At 38.4% G+C, this 21,758-nt stretch overlaps 1 protein-coding gene across 20 annotated transcripts in view; it reads left to right on the top strand.

Moving 5' to 3' along the window:
• Positions 1-21,758, top strand: part of LOC147349325 (uncharacterized) — a 226,912-nt gene that overhangs the window by 45,099 nt on the left and 160,055 nt on the right. Inside the window, exon 3 of one of the 20 annotated variants that reach the window (XR_015150352.1) lies at positions 19,725-19,868. The exons of 17 other annotated variants lie outside the window; for them this stretch is intronic. The gene's annotated coding sequence lies outside the window, so the exon portion shown is untranslated. Of the gene's footprint in view, positions 1-1,595; positions 2,248-2,841; positions 3,569-19,724; positions 19,869-21,758 lie in introns of those variants that run through there. 2 more of the 20 variants (XR_015150351.1, XR_015150345.1) reach the window with 2 other exon arrangements.

The following is a 21,758-nucleotide window of genomic DNA, read 5'->3' on the forward strand; positions in this document are numbered from 1 at the left end:
TCACTTTTTTCTCACGGCTTCTGTGACATCACAGTCTTCTCGTTTATTTTCTTCTCCGGGTAGGTTTTTCACTCTATTCTCCGTGGGCTTCTACTTGTCCTGTCATCCAGTCAGGGTAGGATGCCCCAGAGGTCAGTCCTGGATCCTCTTCTTGCCTTCTACATTTCTTTCTAGAGGATCTCTTCATAGAATATTAGCCCCACAAGGGCAAGAATCTTTATGTGATTTTTTTCAGTGTTGTTTTCCTACCACATAGAACAGTACCTCATTCATCAGAAATGCTCAGTAGATGTTTGTTGGATAGATGAATTGGAGAATGACTCTGAGCTCAAAGCACTAGTTGACAACCTTCTGCTGGGCTTCCCCACCTTGTGAACTCCAGATCTGTGATTCTGGTCCCCTCCTGTATCTCCACAGGAATGGGTCACAAGTACCTCCGACTTGTCACGTCTGAATCCCAGCTCTTGAAAAAATCCACCTGTCATCCTCAGTCTTCCTTATCTCACAGCAGTATTACGTGAAAAAATCTAGTATTCATTCTTGATTCCCCAGCCCCACTTGTAATCCATCAAAAGGTCCTTTAGAACTGTTTCCAGTGTATCCTGGATCTGTCCATCCTGTACCATCTTTGCTGCCACCTCCTCTGGTGAACCCACCATCACCTCTCCTATGGACTGCCAACCCCACTTCCTCACACCTCATCCTCACATTTCTCTCTCCACACTAATCCATATAGAACCCTGACAGCATGTTTCAAAAATGTTATTTCACTGTCTCCTGCTTAGTACTGTCTAATGGCTTTTCACTGCTTGATTATACAATCTAACTCCTTACTAAGACCAAAGAGATAATTATCCATAGCATCAACTCAGAATGTGCACTGGATTATAGAGTATGTCAATGTCTGCAAGATTTAGAGGTTTGCTGTGTTTTCAGGTGGAAGGTAGCAATAGCCTCACCTCCACAATAGCCTAGACTAACTAATCAGATTTTTAAGTTCCAGGCTTTATTTCCTAAAAGCTGGTGCTCTGTGGAGAGGAGGATATGAATAGAGAACATTTCATAGCTATTAGGACAGGTACTAAAGGAATATTTATTGTAAATGAATACTACAATACTGTAAGCAGTGCTTAAAGCAAATGTTTAAAGTAAATATTGTATTTATACTTAAGTAAATAGGAATACTGCAACATCAGAAATGACCACAGGCTGTTGTTATTTACCTACAATTTGGGGAATAGCATTTCTTATTGTACAGAAGTTTTTCAAAGTTATCACACATGGTATTATATGTACTTTTATTATTGTGAATATTGGATGTATGCATAACACAATCTGAACACTTTGGTTCTATTTGTTTACCTATGGAAATGAAAACTCTATTTTAATGTAGAAGCACACTAGACAAAAATAAGTTCAGGATATATGATTTTCACTTTTTTCACTCTTGATAAATTTTTAAGATATCTAATATTGTGTTAAAAGACGCTTACCCCTTGGAAGGAAAGTTATGACCAACCTAGATAGCATATTCAAAAGCAGAGACATTACTTTGCCAACAAAGGTTTGTCTAGTCAAGGCTATGGTTTTTCCAGTGGTCATGTATGGATGTGAGAGTTGGAGTGTGAAGAAGGCTGAGCGCCGAAGAATTGATGCTTTTGAACTGTGGTGTTGGAGAAGACTCCTGAGAGTCCCTTGGAGATGCAACCAGTCCATTCTGAAGGAGATCAGCCCTGGGATTTCTTTGGAAGGAATGATGCTAAAGCTGAAACTCCAGTACTTTGGCCACCTGATGCGAAGAGTTGACTCATTGGAAAAGACTCTGATGCTGGGAGGGATTGGGGGCAGGAGGAGAAGGGGATGACAGAGGATGAGATGGCTGGATGGCATCACCGACTCGATGGACGTGAGTCTGAGTGAACTCCAGGAGTTGGTGATGGACAGCGAGGCCTGGCGTGCTGCGATTCATGGGGTCGCAAAGAGTCAGACATGACTGACCGACTGAACTGAACTGAATGCATATATTAAACCTTTTTTAGATTTTTTTCTCATATAGGTTATCACAGAATATTGAGTAGAGTTCCCTGTGCTATACAGTAGGTTCTTGTTGGTTATATTATACATAGTAGTACATGTATGTTTATTCTAAGCTCTTGATTTATGCCTCCCCCTCACATTTCCCCTTTGGAAACCATGTATTTTTTTTTTCCCCTGTATTTGGAAATCTGTTTCTGTTTTGTGAATAAATTCATTTGAATCACTTTAAAAATTAGATTCCATATATGAATGATACCATATATTTGTCTTTCTCTAACTTCACTTAGCACGATAATCTCTAGGTCCACCCCTGTTGTTGCAAGTGGCATTATTTCATTCTTTTCTGTGGTTGAGTAATATTCCACTGTACATATGTACCGCATCTTTATCCAGTCCTCGATGGACATTTAGGTTGCTTCCATGTCTTGGCTATTGTACACAATGCTGCAAAGAACATTGGGATGCATGTTATCTTTTGGAATTATGGTTTTCTCTGAATATATGCCCAGGAATGGGATTGTTGTATCATTGGGTAGTTCTGTTTTTCATTTTTTAAGGGACCTTCATACTGTGTGCCATAGTGGTTATACATTTACATTTAGGAATTTACATTCTTACCAACAGTATAGGAGGGTTCCCTTTCCTCCACACCCTCTCTAGCATTTATTATTATTATTTATATTATCTATTTAATTAATTAATTTTTTCTGTCCTGATCTTAGTTGCAGCATATGGGATCTTCAATCTCCTTTGTGGCATGCAGGATATTTAGTTCTGACATATGGGATCTCTTTCCTTGTCCAGGGATCGAACCTGCTGCTGCTAAGTCACTTCAGTTGTGTCCGACTCTGTGCGACCCCAGAGACTGCAGCCCACCAGGCTCCCCCGTCTCTGGAATTCTCCAGGCAAGAACACTGGAGTGGGTTGCCATTTCCTTCTCCAATGCATGAAAGTGAAAAGTGAAAGTGAAGTCGCTCAGTTGTGTCCGACCCTCAGTGACCCCATGGACTGCAGCCTTCCAGGTTCCTCCATCCATGGGATTTTTAGGCAAGAGTACTGGAGTGGGGTGCCAAACCTGGGCCCCCTAAATTGGGAGCATGGAGTCTTAGCCACTGGACACCAGATAAATCTCTTCAGCAATTATTTGTTTGTATACTTTCATGATGGTCATTCTGACTAGTGTGAAGTGATGTAGTTTTGACTAGTGTGTAGTTTTGATTTGCATTTCTCTGATAATTAGTTATATTGAGTATCTTTTCATGTGCCTCTTAGCCATCTGTATGTCTTCTTTGGAGAAATGTCTGTTTAGATCTCTGCTCAATTTTTGATTTGTTTTTCTGATATTGAAGTTCATGAGCTGCTGTATATTTTGGAGATTAATCCTTTGTCAGTTGCTTCATTTGCAAATATTTTCTCCCATTCTGTGGTTGTCTTTTCATTTTGTTGATTATTTCCTTTGCTGTGTAGAAGATTTTAAATTTAATTGGGTTCCATTTATTTGTTTTTGTTTTTATTGTCATTGCTCTAGGAGGTGGATAAAAAATATTGCTCTGATTTATGTCAAATAATTTTCTCTCTCTGTTTTCCTCCAAGAGTTTTATAGTGTACAGTATTATACTTAGGTCTTTAATCTGTTTTGAGTTTATTGTTGTGTATGGTGCTAGAGAATGTTCTAATTTCATTTTTTTACATGTAGCTGATCCAGTTTCCTAGCCCCACTTTATTGAAGAGACTGTCTTTTCTCCATTGTATATTCTTGCCTCCTTTGTTATAGATTAATTGACCATAGGTATGAGAGTGTATTTCTGGGCTTTCTATCCTGTCCCATTGATCTATATTTCTATTTTTGTCCCAATACCATACTGTTTTGATTACTGTAGCTTTGTAGTATAGTCTGAAGCCAGGCTGTCTGATTCCTCCAGTTCCATTTTTCTATCTTAGGATTGCTTTGTCTATTTAAAGTCTTTCTATTTGTTGTTAATTTAAGTGAGTTTCAAAATCAATCTCTTAAATTCTCTTGATATCTAATAATTTTTTAGTTCTTTAAAGTCATTAGTTAAACATTACACACAAAGGTAGCTTATCATTAATTCCATGTGTGCATGCTAAATTGCTTCAGCCATGTCCAACTCTTTGTGACTCTATGGACTATAGCCCTCCATGCTTCTCTGTCCGTGTGATTCTCCAGGCAAGAATACTGGAGTGAGGTGCCATTTCCTCCTACAGGGGCCTTCCCGACCCAGGGATTGAGCCCATGTCTCTTACATCTCCTGCACTGGCAGGCAGGTTCTTTATGACTAGCACCACCTGGGAAGCCCCATTAATTTCATACCAACTCACAAAGTAGTGTCTTCCGCAATCACTAAGAAAAACTAAATGAAATCACAGCTCTATTGCTATTATTTTAAATACAGGAACATCTGTTGCCAATATGTAATGTACAGCCGAAATTTCAAATGTAGATTTGACTTTCCACATACACTATGTCAGCACACACTGATATTACATTGTTATTGACTATATTCCCTACACTGTACATGCCACACCTGTAATTCATTTTCTTTGCAAGTGTAATTTTGTACCTCTTAGTCCCCCTCATCTATTTCTTTCCTCTCATCTCCCCTTCTGTCTTCCACCTGTTTGTCTCCATATCTATAATGATTTCTGTTTTGCTATGTTTGCTAATTTGTTTTGTTTTTAGATTCCACCTATAAATGAAATTATTCAATATTCCTCTTTTTCTGACTGACATTTCATTTAGCATAATACCCCCTCAGTCCATGCACAGTATCTCAAATGGCATGATTTCATTCTTTTTTATAGAATTACCTGATGATTCAGATGGTAAAAGAATCTGCTTGCAGTGCAGGAGACTCAGGTTCGATCCCTGGGTCAGGAAGAGCCCCTGGAGAAGGAAATAGCAACCCATCTCAGTGTTCTTCCCTGGAGAATTCCATGGACAGAGGAGCCTGGTATTTATGCTGCTGCTGCTGCTGCTAAGTCGCTTCAGTTGTGTCCAACTCTGTGCGACCCCATAGACTGCAGCCTACCAGGCTCCTCTGTCCCTGGATTCTCCAGGCAAGAACACTGAAGTGGGTTGCCATTTCTTTCTCCAATGCATGAAAGTGAAAAGTGAAATTGCTGAGTAATATCCCATTGTGTGTATATACACCACATCTTCTTTAGCTATTGAACTAGTGGCTGCTTCCATATTTTGGCATACCGTGAATATTTTTAAGATACACAAAAGTATAAAGGATCATAAAGCAATAACTCAAGTTTCATTTCTATGTTTCTAAGTCAAGATTTATATTGACTTTGATTATTAGATCAGATCAGTGAGAGAGTAAACTTAGAAATTCTTTTTTTCATAATCAGTGGACAATTATTTTTACTTTACAAAGGCTATATTAAAAAAATCTAAGATTCAAAAATGACTAATATTTAGTTAATAAAAAAAGTTTGGGTGATTAATAAAGCACAGAGTTTATAAAGAAGAATCAAAGGAATATTTTGGAGAATGAATCTTGGAAATATTTTCTTACTTGTTCTCAATTTTTATTTTTTTTAATATTTTATTATTATTTTTTAAATTTTATTTTATTTAACTTTACAATATTGTATTGGTTTTGCCATATATCAAAATGAATCTGCCACAGGTATACATGTGTTCCCCATCCTGAACCCTCCTCCCTCCTCCCTCCCCATACCATCCCTCTGGGTCATCCCAGTGCACCAGCCCTAAGCATCCAGTATTGTGCATTGAACCTGGACTGGCGACTCATTTCATATATGGTATTATACATATTTCAATGCCATTCTCCCAAATCATCCCACCCTCTCCCTCAATTTTTAAAATTTTATTCAGGTTTACTTTAGACTTGAAAGTACAAAGATCAAAATACAAACATAAAGACAGAGGGTTAGATGCTTCAAGTTTATTTAAGTTATGACTGCTCTTGACAATAGAGTAAAACTTTATTGATTACAACTTCTAAATGCATTATCAGAATATGTACTAGACAGATGGTTAAGTGAGTGCTTTTTATTTGTGCAACAACTCATTAGCAGTTTCATTTCATTAACTGTGTGTTTCATTTTGATTTACAAAAATGAGACAAATATGTTATTCAACCTGAGACACTAAAGGCTCTGTGATCTGTTATAAAGATAGTTCATTACCCCTAGAATCTTGTTTTTGCCCATATTTTGGGGATGGAAATTTTTTAAGAAGTGTTCTAGGATAAATCTCATGGGACAGACAAAACTGATACAAAAGTTTTTTTTCTAGGCTCAGACAGCAAAGAATCTGCCTGAAGTGCAGAAGACCCAGGTTTGATCTCTGGGTTGGGAAGATCTCCTGGAAAAGGGAATGGTTATTCACTCCTGTATTCTTGCCTGGAGAAGTCCTTTGACAGAGGAGCCTGGCAGGCTATAGTCCATGGGGCAGCAAAGAGTTGGACATGACTGAGTGACTAACACTTTCACTTTTTATAACACAGTATTTTCAAAAATTGTGTACTTAGTGAAATAAGAGTAATTATTTTGATAAAATTATTAGACAAGATTTTTTCCAATATTAGTGATATCTCATATAATAAAAGTGCTTCTGAGAAGTTATAAAATCCATGATGATGTATTATAATAGCTCATTGACCTATAAAGTACTAATGAAATTCTAGGTATCAAATTCTAACTTAAAAATTACTCTATCAACCATGTCTTTCTTGATTTCCAGTGAAAAGTTCTGTTTCCTGTTTATCTTCATTGCTGAAGTTTAATTTGTAAGCCCTAATGACTCTGCATGTACTAGCTAATTTATATAGTCTTGACACTCTGTGAGGGATGTCCAACTTTATCACCTTTTATAGATGTGGATTTTGAGAGGAAGTGAATAGCCAGGATTATAGACCCACACAGTCCAGCTCTAGAACTAATGCTCTTAATGATTGCTGGTACTTTATTTCCTAGTTTAAGGATGATACCAGCCTTACCATTTACATTAAGTAGGGGAAAATTATATTGCATAATGCACTCCATGAAATCCCTCTGTCAGTATTCCTGATCTAGTAAAAGTTATCTGCATTTACTGAAAAATTACTGTGTAAAAGGCTTAGACTCAGATTCTGGGAAAATACAAAGGTACACATTTTGGTCTTAAAGAAACCTAGATGGAAAAATGGATGTGTTCACAAATAGAGATACAAGCAAAAGATTGTGATAGTATAGAGAAAATCATGAAAATTCCAATCTGAGGTGGCTGAAGGGAATGAGGAAGGAAAGAGAGCAATCACTATTAAGAAGACCTGCATAGAAATTGATAGCATACAGTATTTGACAGCAATCAATATAGTTTCTTAAGCAAGTACAAGAAGTACAAAGAATTTAAATTCTCAATTGTTTTTCCAAAGGGACCATTAATCTGAAGATAGTATCTATGCTTGTCCTTTAATACACTCATATAAGCACACAGTATGAACAGTATGAAAAGGCAAAAAGATATGACACTGACAGATGAACACCCCGCCCCCCCACCCCCCAGTTTGGTAGATGTCCAACATGCTACTGGAGAAGAGGGGAGAATAGCTCCAGAAGGAATGAAGAAGCTGAGCCAAAGCAGAAACAGTGCCCAGCTGTGGCTGTGTCTGGTGGTGAAAGTAAAGTGTGAGGCCATAAAGAATAATATTGCATAAGAGCCTGGAATGTTAGGTCCCTGAATCAAGGTAAATTGAAAGTAGTCAAACAGAAGGTGGCAAGAGTGAACACTGACATTTTAGGAATCAGCAAACTAAAATGGACTGGAGTGGGCAAATTTAATTCAGATGACCATTAGATCTATTACTGTGGGTAAGAATCCCTTAGAAGAAATGGAGTAGCCCTCACAGTCAACAAGAGAGTCCAAAATGCAGTGCTTGGATGCAATCTCAAAAACGGTAGAATGGTCTTGATTTGTTTCCAAGGCAAACCATTCAACGTCACAGTAATCCAAGTCTATGCTCCGACCACTAATGCCCAAGAAGCTGAACAATTCTCTGAAGACCTACAAGACCTTCTAGAACTAACACCAAAAAAAAAGATGTTCTTTTCATCACAGGGGACTGGAATGGAAAAGTAGGAAGTCAAGAGATATCTGGCAAACAGACAAGTGTGGCCTTGGAGTACAAAATGAAGCAGGGCAAAGACTAATAGTTTTGCCAAGAGAATGTATTGGTCATAGCAAACACCCTCTTCCAACAATGTAAGAGACAACTCTATATGCAGACATCACCAGATGATCAATACTAAAATCGGATTGATTATAGTCTTTGTAGCTGAAGATGGAGCAGTTCCATACAGTCAGCAAAAACAAGACCAGGCGCTCCTTATTGCAAAATTCAGACTTAAATTGAGGAAAGTAGGGAACACCACTAGGCCATTCAGGTATGACCTAAATCAAATCCCTTATGATTATACAGTGGAAGTGATAGATTCAATTAGATCTGAGGGACAGGGTGCCTGAAGAACTAGTGATGGATGTTCATAACATTGTACAGGAAGTGGTGATCAAAACCATACCCAAGAAAAAGAAATGCAAAAAGGTAAAATGGTTGTCTGAGGAGGCCTTCAAATAGCTGAGAAAATAAGAGAAGTGAAAGGCAAAGAAGAGAAGGAAAGATATATGCATCTGAATGCAGAGTTCCAGAGAATAGTAAGGAGAGATAAGTGAACTTCTTAAGTGATCAATGCAAAGACATAGAGAAAAACAATAGTATGAAAAAGACTAGAGATCTCTTCAAGAACATTAGAGGTGCCAAGGAAACATTTTATGCAAGGATGGGCACAATAAAGGAAAGAAAGAGTATGGACCTAACAGAAGCAGAAGATATTAAGAAGAGCTGGCAAGAATACACAGAAGAACTGTACAAAAAAGGTCTTAATGACCTGAATAACCATGATAGAATGATCATTCAACTAGAGCCAGACATCCTGGGGTTTGAAGTCAAGTGGGCCTTAGGAAGCATTACTACAAACAAAGCTAGGGGACGTGATGAAATTCCAGTGGAGCTATTTCAAATCCTAAAATAGTTGCTGTTAAAGAGCTGCATCAACATGTCAGTAAATTTGGAAAACTCAACAGTGGGTGCTGGAATGGAAAAGGTCAGTTTTCATTCCAATCCCAAAGAAAGGCAATGTCAAAGAAAGTTCAAACTGCCTCACAATTGTGTTAATTCCAATGCTAGGAAGGTAATGCTCAAAATCTTTTAAGACAGACTTCAACAGTACCTGAACAGAAAACTTATGGATGTAAAATCTGGATTTAGAAAAGGCAGAGGAACCAGAGATCGATTTGCCAACATCTGTTGGATCATAGGAAAAGCAAGAAAACTCCAGAAAAACATCTACTTCTCCTTCACTGACTATGGGAAATTCTCTGACAGTATGGATCATAGCAAACTGTGGAAAATATTTAAAGAGCTGGGAATACCAGACCACCTCACCTGCCTCCTGAGAAACCTGTATGCAGGTCAAGAAGCAACAGTTAGAACCAGACTTGAAATAATGGACTGGTTCAAAATTGGGAAAATAATATGACAAGGCTGTATACTGTCACCCTGCTTTTTTAACTTATTTGCGGAGTAGGTCATGTGAAATGCTGGGCTGGATGAAGCTCAAGATTGCTGGGAGAAATATCAATAACCTCAGATATGCTGATGACACCACCCTAAAGACAGAAAGTGGACAAGAACTAAAGAGCCTCTTAGTGATGGTGAAAGAAGATAGTGATAAAGCTGGCTTAAAACTCAACATTTGCAAAACTATGATCATGGTATCTGGTCCCATCACTTCATTGCAAGTTGAATGGGGGAAAAAAAAATGGAAACAGTGACAGTCTTTATTTTCTTGAGCTCCAAAATCACTGTGAACGATGACTGCAGCCATGAAATTAAAAGACCCTTCTTGGAAGAAAAGCTAGACAGCGTATTAAAAAGCAGAGACCTTACTTTGCCAACAAAGATCCATCTAGTCAAAGCTATGGTTTTTCCAGTAGTCATGTACAGATGTGAGAGTTGGACCATAAAGAAGACTGAGAGCTGAAGAATAATGCTTTCAAACTGTTGTGCTATAGAAGACTCTTGAGAGTCCCTTGGACAGCAGGGAGATCAAACCAGTCAATCCTAAAGGAAAATTGACTGAATATTCATTGGAAGGACTGATGCTGAAGCCAAAGCTCCAATACTTTGGTCCTCTGATGCAAAGAGCTGACTCACTGGAAAAGACCCTGATGCTGGGAAAGATCAAAGGCAGAAGGAGAAGGGGACAGCAGAGGATGGGATGATTGGATGGCATCACTGATTCAATGGATGTGAGTTTTAGCAAACTCTGAGAGAGAGTGAAGGACAGGGAAGCCTGGCATGCTGCAGTCCATCGGATCGCAAAGAGTCAGACACAGCTGAATGACTGAACAACAAAAAATACATTCACAAAGAGATTTATAAATTACTATTTTCTGAGATGAGTCATGGCCTCCCCTTCTTAATTTAGTTCATGGGATAGGGACAATCTCCACAACATCAGAGTGAGTGGTGAGGCATTTCTAGTGTAGTTCTGTCATCGGATCTGCTTCCCTGCAACACTCACATCTCCAACTGTGTGGTACGAGGTTACCTGAGGTCCAGTGGAAGATGATTATGAAGAGTAGACCATCCCTACTTCTTGATTGAGAAGTGTGGTTTGCATATGTGTATGTATGTGTGTGTGTGTGTGTGTATATATATATATATATATATATATATATATATATATATAAAGTTTAATTTGTTTGCTTTCTTATTTATTTGGCTGCATTGGGTCTTTCTGCACATGGGATCTTCTTACTATGGTGTGTGGGTTCTCTAGTTGTGGCACAGGAATGCACCCCAGGGCTCTGGAATGCACAGACTCGATAGTTGTGGCATCTATGCTTAGCTGCTCTGCAGCATGTAGTATCTTATTTCCACGACCAGGAATCAACCTGTGTCCCCTGCACTGCAAGGTGGATTCGTAACTACTGAAGCACCAGGGCAGTCTTGGTATATTTTCATTTAATTTACATATCCTGTCTCCTCCCTGAAGTCACAGGTTGCAACACCTATGATGACTGATACTAATATTAATCATAAAACAAAAAACCCTTATTTCTCTGGATCAAGGTCACCCCTTTACTAGTCATGGATTATTAATAATTGCAGCTGGACCCAGGGGCTTCCAAGGTGGTGCTAGTGATACGGGATCCGCTTGCCAGTGCAGGAGGCATAAGAGACTAGGGTTCAGTCCCTGGGAAGATCCCCTGGAGAAATAAATGGCAACTTCACTCCAGTATTCTGGTCCAGGAAATCTCATTGACTGAGAAGGCTGGCAGGGGTCACAAAGAATCAGACATGACATAGTGAGTAACAAAAATAGGACAACAAAAAATAGGCTGTTAGCAGAAGTCATATGTGTCCGTTATGGTCTGAAGCACTTTAAAATGGGCATAAGTTTTCCATACTCTTTGTTTCCCACCTGTGGTAAGCTTTGAATTCCTCTGTTGAAATGGTAAATCCACACAGTGTAAGCATATTGGATTGTCAGATCCCAGTGTGAAAGGAAGTTGTTCCACAAAACTGCTGGATGCTCAGAGCAACGTGTATGAATGAGAAATGAACTTCATGTTTAAAATCATTAAGACTTTAAGATTTACATATTTCTGCAGCATAGCCTAGTCTGACTGACTAATAATAGTGGGTTAAGAGCAAATTTGATAAAAAACACAACTAAAATATTAAATATTATGCTTCTTCAGAAGACAGTATTAATGCATTTTTTATAGTTTGGTTTTCACCCTCATATATAATCACATAAAGACAACTACATAATGCTTAAAGTTTTTATTTTTATCTTTAAATTTCATAAAGGTGATTTTATTGTAATTACATTTTTCACTACTGAAATTTTTTTCCAGGCAAGGGCATATTCAGGGCTACTATAGACTCAATAACAAAAAAATAAATACATCTCTGTATAAAACAATATTTACCTCATAAAAAAAAAAAACTCTTAGTTAAATTCAGATGTAGTCATTCTAATGCCCAAATACATATTTTGATACTAATGATGCATTGTCCTTTTATAGCAATGGATAGGTAGCTATTGTGGACTATTTCATTTCAATAGGGAACTGAATTATTGTAGCCATTTATCTGCCCAATGTAAGTGACTCTTTTGGACATATACATCAGGAAATATGAAATCTTTAGAGTTGAAATGTCTTTTGCCCATCAGATGTTAGTGCAGTGGAGTAGGCATTTGCAGATTGTTTTAATAGATTACTATGGAACACAGCAATGTAAACTATCTATGATGTTGTTGTTCAGTCCTAAGTCATGTCTGACTCTTTGTGACCCCATTAACATGCCAGGCTTCCCTGTGTTTCACTATCTCCTGGAGTTTGCTCAGATTCATGTCCATTGAGTCAGTGATGCCATCCAACCATCTCATCCTCTGCCACCCCTTCTTCTCCTGCCCTTAATCTTTCCCAGCATCAGGATTTTTCTGAGTGGACTCTTTGATTCAGGTGGTTAAAGTATTGGAGCTTCAGAAATTGTCCTTCCAATGAATATTCAGAGTTGATTTCCTTTAGGATTGACTGGTTTGATCTCTCCTCTCAAGAGTCTTTCCCAGCACCACAGTTCAAAAGCATCAGTTCTTCGAGGCTCAGCCTTCTCTATGGTCCAACTCTTACATCCGTAAATGACTACTGAAAAAAACCACAGCTTTGACTATATGGACCTATATCGGCAAAGTGATGTCCCTAATTTTAATACGCTGTCTGGGTTTATCATAGCTTTCCCTCCAAGGAGCAAGCATCTTTAAATTTTATGGATGCTGTCACCGTCTGCAGATTTTAGAGCCCTGGACAATAAAAATCCATCACTGCTTCCACTTTTTCCCCTTCTGTTTGCCATGAAGTGATGGGACCAGATGCCATGGTATTAGTTTTTTGAAAGTTGAATTTCAAGCCAGTTTTTTAACTCTCCTTTTTTTTACCATCTTCAAGAGACCCTTTAGTGCCTCTTGGCTTTCTGCCGTTATAGTGGTATAATCTGCATATCTGAGGCTGTTGATTTTTCTTCCAGCAATCTTGATGCCAGCTTGTGAGTCATCCAGCCTGGCATTTCACATGATGTACTCTGCATAGAAGTTAAATAAGCAGAGTGACAATATATAGCATTGTTATACTCTTTTCCAAGTTTGGAACCAGTCAGTTGTTCCATGTCTGATTCTGACTGCTGTTTCTTGACCTGCATATAGGTTTCTCAGGAAACAGGTAAAGTGGTCTGGTACTCCCATCTCATAAGGACTTTGCCACAGTTTGTTGTGATCCACACAGTCAAAGGTTTTAGTGTAATCAATGAAGCACAAGTAGATATTTTTCTGGGACTCCCTTATTTTCTCTATGATCCTACGAATGTTGGCAATTTGATCTCTGTTTCCTCTGCCTCTTCAAAACCCAGCTTGTACATCCAGCATTTCTTGGTTCCCATACTGCTGAAGCCAAGCTTGAAGGATTTTGAGCATAAACTTGCTAGCATGTGAAATGAGTTTAATTATGTGGTAGTTTGAACATTTTTTGGCATTGCCCTTCTTTGGGATTGGAATGAAAATGGACCTTTTCCAGTCCTGTGGTCACTGCTGCATTTTCCATATTTGGTGAAATATTTAGTGTAGCACTTAACAGCATCATCTTTTGGGATTTGAAATAGCTCAACTGGAATTCCATCACCTCCACTAGCTTTGGTGGTAGTAATGCTTCCTAAGGCCCACTTAAATTCACACTTCAGGATGTCTGGCACTAGGTAAATGACCACACCATTGTGGTTATCCAGGTTTTAAAGACCTTTTTTGTATAATTATTTGTATTTTTGCCACCTCTTATTAATTGCTTTTGCTTTTGTTAGGTCCTTACCATTTCTGTTCTTTATCGTGCCCCTTCTTGCATGAAATGTCCCCTTGATATCTCTGTTTTTCTTGAAGAGATCTTTTGTCTTTCCCATTCTGTTGTAGCACATTTCTAGGTGAAATAAGGACTTCAGTTGATTTATATCAGTGGTAACTTAGAACTGGTGGATCAAATGAAATGTTCTCTCATCCTAGATAATTTCTAGCAATGCTAAATCAACCCAATTGAAGTGAATTTTCTAATCAAGTCAAAGCCTTTGACTGATAAACCTGGAGATTTTTTAATGTGAATTTGTTTTATGTTTATTTTTGTTTACTTACACAGTGATCCCTTAGTAGATATAGTACACATTCATAACCATAGTGAACAATAAAGTTCATGAGTCAGAAAAAACACATTTATTCTTTTGGTTGAAGTATATGTTTTTAAATGCAATTTAAACTAAAATAATAATAAAAATAACAAACATTTGTTGAAGTCTTACTCTAAGTGCTTTACATATATTGACATCTTACAGATGAAGTAACTAAGTCAAAGAGAAGTAAGTAGCCTGAAGTCACTCATACCACCCAGCTAGCAAGTAACTGAACTAAAATTAACATCTAGGCAGTTTGTTTTCAGAGGTCATTCTTTTAACTACTTCATAATGATGCATCTCAATTAAAAAATAATAAAATTAGAAAATAATAATTACTAGTTACTCTGGCAAATAAAAATAGGGGAGGTATTAGGCTGTAAGAATTAGCAAAATTGTAGTACTGAGATTATTGATGGATCTTCTAGGTCGTTAGCAATTAGTGTTCCAGCCATCGCCTGCTGCTGCTACTGCTGCTAAGTCGCTTCAGTCGTGTCCAACTTTGTGCGACCCCATAGATGGCAGCCCACCAGGCTTCCCCGTCCCTGGGATTCTCCAGGCAAGAACACTGGAGTGGGTTGCCATTTCCTTCTCCAATGCATGAAAGTGTAAAGTGAAAGTGAAGTCGCTCAGTCGTGTCCGACTCTTAGCGACCCCATGGACTGCAGCCTACCAGGCTCCTCCGTCCATGGAATTTTCCAGGCAAAAGTACTGGAGTGGGGTACCATTGCCTTCTCCAGCCATCGCCTACCTCTAGTCAAAAGACTGAAAGTTGTATCAGGTATATCACACATTTGGTCAACTATAGACTGAAATATTAGCTGACATTAACTGAGATGAGGATTAAAACAAATTTCCCACTGCTTCACAAACTCTTCTCCTCAAGAACCTCAAATAAGAGAGAATAAAGAACTGGCACTCCATGGAGACCTAGCAAGGTACCATGCTTGAACTTAAATATCATGTTGAAACTTATCTTACAGATATGAGAACTTCTTATGCAGAATATATTCAATTTCCCCCAAATCTGTTTTTATTAGTACAAAAATATGTTTTATCCAATACTTTGCAATAATTTGACATTCTGGGGAAAAACACCGTGTTGAATCTGGAAATGCAAATTGAGTTTTAAGAAACAGAGGATTCCACCGTACATCTATCAGGATGGCAACTATCAGAAAACCCCAGAAAATAACATGTGGTGGTAATGATATGAAGAAATTAGAACACTTTTGCACTGTTGGTGGAAATATATAATGCTACAGACTCTGTGGAAAACAATATGATGCTTTCTCAAAATATTAAAAATGAAATTACTATATGACTTGGCAATTCTATTTTTGAGTATATACCCAAAAGAACTGAAAGCAGAGTTAATACCCAAAAGAATATTGAAGATCTATTTGTACACCCATATTCACAGCAGCATTATTCACAATAGCCAAAAGTGGATGCACCCAAGTACTTATCAATGGCTGAATGGCGAAACAAAGTGTGGTATATACATACAATGGAATATTATTTAGCCTTAAAAAGGAAGGAAATTCTGACACATGCTACAATAGAAATGAACCTTGAGGATATTATGCTAAGTGAAATAAGCCAGTCACACAAAAAAAGGATAAATACTGTATGATTTTATTTATATGAGGTCAAATTCATAGAACATAAAGTCGAATGGTGATTACTAGGGGTTTGAGGGGAGGGAAAATGGGGGGGTTATTGTTTAATAGACACAAGGTTTGAGTTTTGATGATGAAAAGAGTCCTGCAGTTGGATGATGGTGATGGTTGCACAACAGTGTGAGTGTACTTCAGTTCAGTTCCGTCGCTCAGTCGTGTGCGACTCTTTGTGACCCCATGAACTGCAATGCTTCAGGCCTCCCTGTCCATCACCAACTCCCAGAGTTTACCCAAACTCATGTCCATTGAGTTGGTGATGCCATCCAACCGTCTCATCCTCTGTCGTCCCCTTCTCCCCCTGCCTTCAATCTTTTCCAACATCAGGGTCTTTTCCAATGAGTCAGATCTTTGCAGCAGGTGGCCAAAAAATTGGAGTTTCAGCTTCAACATCAGTCCTTCCAATGAATACCCAGGATGGATTTCCTTTAGGATGGACTGGTTGGATCTCCTTGCAGTCCAAGGGACTCTCAAGAGTCTTCTCCAGCACCACAGTTCAAAAGCATTAATTCTTCTGTGCTCAGCTTTCTTTATAGTCCAACTCTCACATTCATACATGACTACTAGAAAAACCATAGCCTTGACTAGACGGACCTTTGTTGATAAAGTAATGTCTCTGCTTTTTAATATGCTGTCTAGTTTGGTCAAAACTTTCCTTCCAAGGAGTAAGCATCTTTTAATGTCATGGCTGCAATCACCATCTGGAGTGATTTTGGAGCCCCCCAAAATAAAGTCAGCCACTGTCTCCACTGTTTCCCCATCTATTTCCTATGAAGTGATGGGACAGGATGCCATGATCTTAGTTTTCTGAATGCTGAGCTTTAAGCCAACTTTTTCACTCTCCTCTTTCACTTTCATCAAGAGGCTCATTAGTTCCTCTTCGCTTTCTGCCATAAGGGTGGTGTCATCTGCATATCTGAGTGTACTTACTGTCACTTAGAAGTGAAGTTGCTCAGTTGTGTGTGGCTCTTTGTGATCTGATGGACTGTAGCCTACCAGGCTCCTCTGTCCATGCAATTTTCCAGGCAACACACTGGATTGGGTTGTCATTTCCTTCTCCAGGGGATCTTCCTGACCTGGAGATTGAACCCAGGTCTCTCGCATTACAGGCAGATGCTGTACCCTTTGAGCCACCAAGAAAGCCCTACTGTCACTTAACTGCATCCCTAAAAGTGGGCAAAATGAAGACTTTTAGGGTCTGTATATTTTGCCACAATTAAAAATAAAAAGAAAGAAAAAGGGAGACATAGGGTTATGTAATAAAAATAGCAATTTCCCATGTGTAACATGCTTTACTTCACTGATACTTCATCCTATCCAAGCTGCCTGGACCAGTGTCTCACTAGCTGGCCCCCATCGCCTCAGACCCTCAAGTGACCATACGTTTGTCCCCCAAACCTTTGATAGTAAAACAGGGCACTATTAATAATCATCCCAAGACAATTTGTATAAACCAAGATTAGTCTATTCTCAACAGAGAAGCCACAGTGATCTTTGAAAAAAGTCAGGTCAGAATCTACTGAATACCTCTAGCAATCTCCTGTTTCCACAAGTATCTAATGGCTATCATATATGACAGTGTTGAGCTAGATGATTAGATACCTAAGCTCTTTATTTTTCCAAAAAAAATGGCCTTTTCCTCACTCTGAGAAGTTTAATAGTTTTTATAACTTCAACTAGTACATTAGCTCCATGAGCACAGAGACTGCATGTTTATTCACTCCTGTATGGCCGGTGTTGTCTCTCCTGTGATGTATCTCCAGAATTCAGTTAAGAGTCTGGCATGAAGTAAAGACTTAATATATATTGAAATAAACAATAATTGTATTAGCAATTGTTGTTGTTCAGTCGCCAAGTTGTGTCTGACTCTTTGCAACTCCATGGACTGTATGTAGCACCCAGGGTTCTCTGTCCCTTACCATTTCATAGAGTTCGCCCAAGTTCATGTACATTGAATCAGTGATGCTATCCAACCATCTCATCCTCTGCCTCCCTCTTCTCCTTTTGCCTTCAATCTTTCCAAGCATCAGAGTCTTTTCCAATAAGTCAGTGCTTCACATCAGGTGGCCAAAGTTTTGGAGCTTCAGCTTCAGCATCAGTCCTTTCACTGAATATTTGGGTTTGATTTCCTTTAGGATTGACTGGTTTGATCTCCTTGCTGTCCATAGGACTCTCAAGAATCTTCTCTTCTCCAGCACCACAATTCAAAAGCATCAATTCTTCAGTGCTCAGCCTTCTTTACAGTTCAGCACTCACATCTGTACATGACTACAGAAAAGACCATAGCTTTGACTATACAGACCTTTCTCGGCAAAGTCATGTCTCTACTTTTTAATATGCTGTCTAGGTTTGTCATAGCTTTCCTTCCAAGAAGCAATCATCTTTTAATTCATGGCTGCAGTCACCATCCAATACTGTATTAACAGTATTCAAACAGAACATGATTTTGTTTTCAGACCAGAAAATATTTAGAAATTCAGTACAATGTTTGAGGAGTACTCCCCCGGAATTATATTTGTTTTCTATTTCCAATTTCTCTGATAAATATTGTGATAGATAACATGAAAATGTTTGGTCCAAAAGGGTACATAAATAGACATTAAAATATCAAGGTGTCGATGTAACTGGTACATCCTGTTGGAAAAGTGAACACAATATTTGAACCTTGTCTTTCCTTAGCCAGTACTGAGTTTTTTCTTTTACACAGAGGAGATACCTGTTACAGTGGCTTCTACTGATCAATTGGATCACCTTTTGCTAATCACAACCTTTCGTAACCTTCACTTCTGGAGAGACAGGGAGGTGGGAATGGGAAATATTGGTGGTGTGCAGGACTCACAAATAAATGCCAAGTAGGACCATGTAAAGTCCTACTTCTTCTCCTTGTTTTTATTTAAGTTGGCTCAGATAAGAAATGTGTAAAGCTTCCTATGGGGTCTGTGTGTGTGTGTGAAAGAGAGAGAGGAAGAGTGGGAGGGAGGAACCTGTGCCTGCTCATGAAAGTCAGAGCCTGAAACCATGGTACAGGGACTTGTATCATTACGGCTGTGTGTTCTGGTCATACTTCTTAGAAATGAGTCAATGGATTTTTCCATTTCATCATACTATAAGTAAATTTTTAATAGTGTTTACATTTTATTTATTTCTGCATTATTCACAGCACGAAGCTCTCAGTAGGCTGTCCCAATATGTTTTTTTTTAAGTAAGAGATTCCCAATTAGCATTTGTTATCAACTGATGGCAACCAAAATTATATTTTAGTAGTAATAAGTGTATATTGCCCAAATGTGTAGAGATTAATTGGATGAGTATTACTACAGCCAGGGAGCATTTAAAAAGCTCAGCATTTCACATATGCAGTACAAGTATCTTCTTGATATTAGTGAATTATTATGATAAAAGTTTTATTATTGCTGAACAGATGACTAATCATGCAGTAAGAAATATTGAAAAATATTTTTTTTAACTGCATGGGCAATGCGTCTAAAAGCGTTTGAGGAAAGTGTTTACTAAACATTCGTCCACACATGACCTCAAGCACTGTAAGAAGAAATGCGTGTGCGTGTGTGCATGTAGCAAGTAAAGACCAATGGGAATACAGGTTTTTATCCTTTAATTCATGACATCAAATTCATAGTTAGCTCATGGGCACACAGGGCTTAAACTCTTTCCTCTTTGCCATTCTTTTCTTTAGTCATTTGTTTACCATGAAGAGGTTGGAGAAGCTTGTTAAAGTACAATGGCAGGAGAATAGAGGGTCACAGAAGAAATCCAAAAACCAAACCACTCTGCCTGGCAAGCAGCCCATTGGAAGGCATGGCGCTGAAGGAGTTGGTAGGGGCACTTAATTATTGCAGCCTTTAATTCATCTTGAGTTGCCCAAATACCAGGAGTTTGGATCTGTTATATATTAATCTAGTTAAAATAGGCACTTTTTTCCCTCAAAATAAACTGGGTGTACAATGTATGCCTCTCAAATCCTGATTTACAGCTGTTCCATACTTGAGAGATAAGGGTTTAGGTAGTGTTGCATTTAAAACAAACACTTTGCCATTATCTGTAAAAATGTGGTTATTCTGACTTCAGGATTGTCTTTCCAGAGTCTTTTCCCTTTACACACACGCGTACTCACACGTACACCTCATGAATGATGATGACATATAATGAAATAATGTTACCTTCTCAAAGCCACTTACTTTTGAACCCACCCGAAACAATGCCCGTTTACTCTGATTACGTGGCGGTTGGACCAGATGCATTCTGACTTCTTCGCTGTTGAAGTTGCATTCTATAAATGACAGAAGCTTTAACCTTTATTTAGCAGGAGAAGCCATTAATCTGTCTTCTGACTTTCCCCTACCTCCCCACAGAAAAAAACAATTTGCTCTTCAAAAGTTTGTTTGGAAATGAAACCAAATTCGGTGTTTCCTCTACAGATGGTTGACCTCTTTCAGTTGGTGGCTGCTTTACTCATTTAAACAATCATACAGGTCAATAATGTGTAATCTAAATTATTTAGTCTCTTAGTGTTTTTCAGACACTACTGACAGTTGGAGAAGCTCCAGCTGCTGGTTGTACCTGGATTTGAACTCCACCCAATGATAACAGAGTTTTAGTCTGAATTCCAGAGCCCATCCATGGACAGTGCCTACGAACCCACTTGACAGTCTTGTGCATCTGTCCAGAGGGATTATAGCTTAAGAATCTGTATGTCGACACACGACGATTAATTATGTTCAGACGAAAAGTTTAAAATCTGAGTGATTTTCAAAGGCTCATTACTACCTGAACGGTCTTTCTTCTGAAGCCTAACTTTAAAACACCTTTCTTTTTTGTTTGTCCCCCACAGGGAGCAATTCAGCTCTACCAAATAGACTAGCAAAATATTATGATAACCTTTTCTATCCTAATTTGTACTGGAGGCTGAGTGCGTACTAAGATCAACATTAATTACTGTATAACGTTTCAGCAGTATGGTTCATGGAAATGTTAGGGGCTTGGCTAAAGGGGACTTGGGGTCTTGGAAACATCAGGGGGGAAAGCAACTAAAGAACGTGTACTCCACAGGACAATGGGGATTTACAATCACAAAATTTAGGGCTAAGGCGGAAAAAATAAATAAAAACAAAAACAGAACCCCAAGTCTGAGGTGTTAATGCCAGGCAAATCCAATATAAGTTAGGTTTATCAAGGTAGAGAAAAGGCACAGTGCAATACAATTTGGTGGTCTTTCTGCCATTTTTAAATAATTTAAAAATTACTAAAAATGTAAGTTCCAGCCATGAACACAGCAGCTTGTAAAAACCAATTATTTACCATAAGGGATCTAGTTTGTTAAAGTTAATATATCAGTTTGAATTAATGAATTTTCAATTCAGATTCCTTTTGCAGCTTGAATTCAGACTAATTACAGGTTTTAAATTGTCACTAGTCGGAGCTCAGCCAAGGCATATTTCCTCTCTTCTTTACTTGTACCCTGAGAATTCATGAATCAATTTTTTTCTGGGTCATGACTTTGCCCCACCAGGAGCAGAGAAAACCCTTCAGTGAGAAGAAAATTCAATGGCAGGGATCCCAGTCAGTCAGAATTTACACGTAAAATACAAGGAAGTAAATGACAGAGGAAATTTCCCAGCTATGAGGGGAAAAAGGCTAAAATCACATATATAATCGAAATAGGAATGAATTTAGTAAATACTTCCAAGCACAGCAGTACCCACTTCCATCC

This window comes from Bos grunniens, chromosome 21 (genome assembly GCF_055505025.1).
Source record: "Bos grunniens cultivar Pamir isolate PY7600 chromosome 21, Bosgru_T2T1.0, whole genome shotgun sequence".
Classification (NCBI taxonomy): Eukaryota; Metazoa; Chordata; class Mammalia; order Artiodactyla; family Bovidae; genus Bos; species Bos grunniens.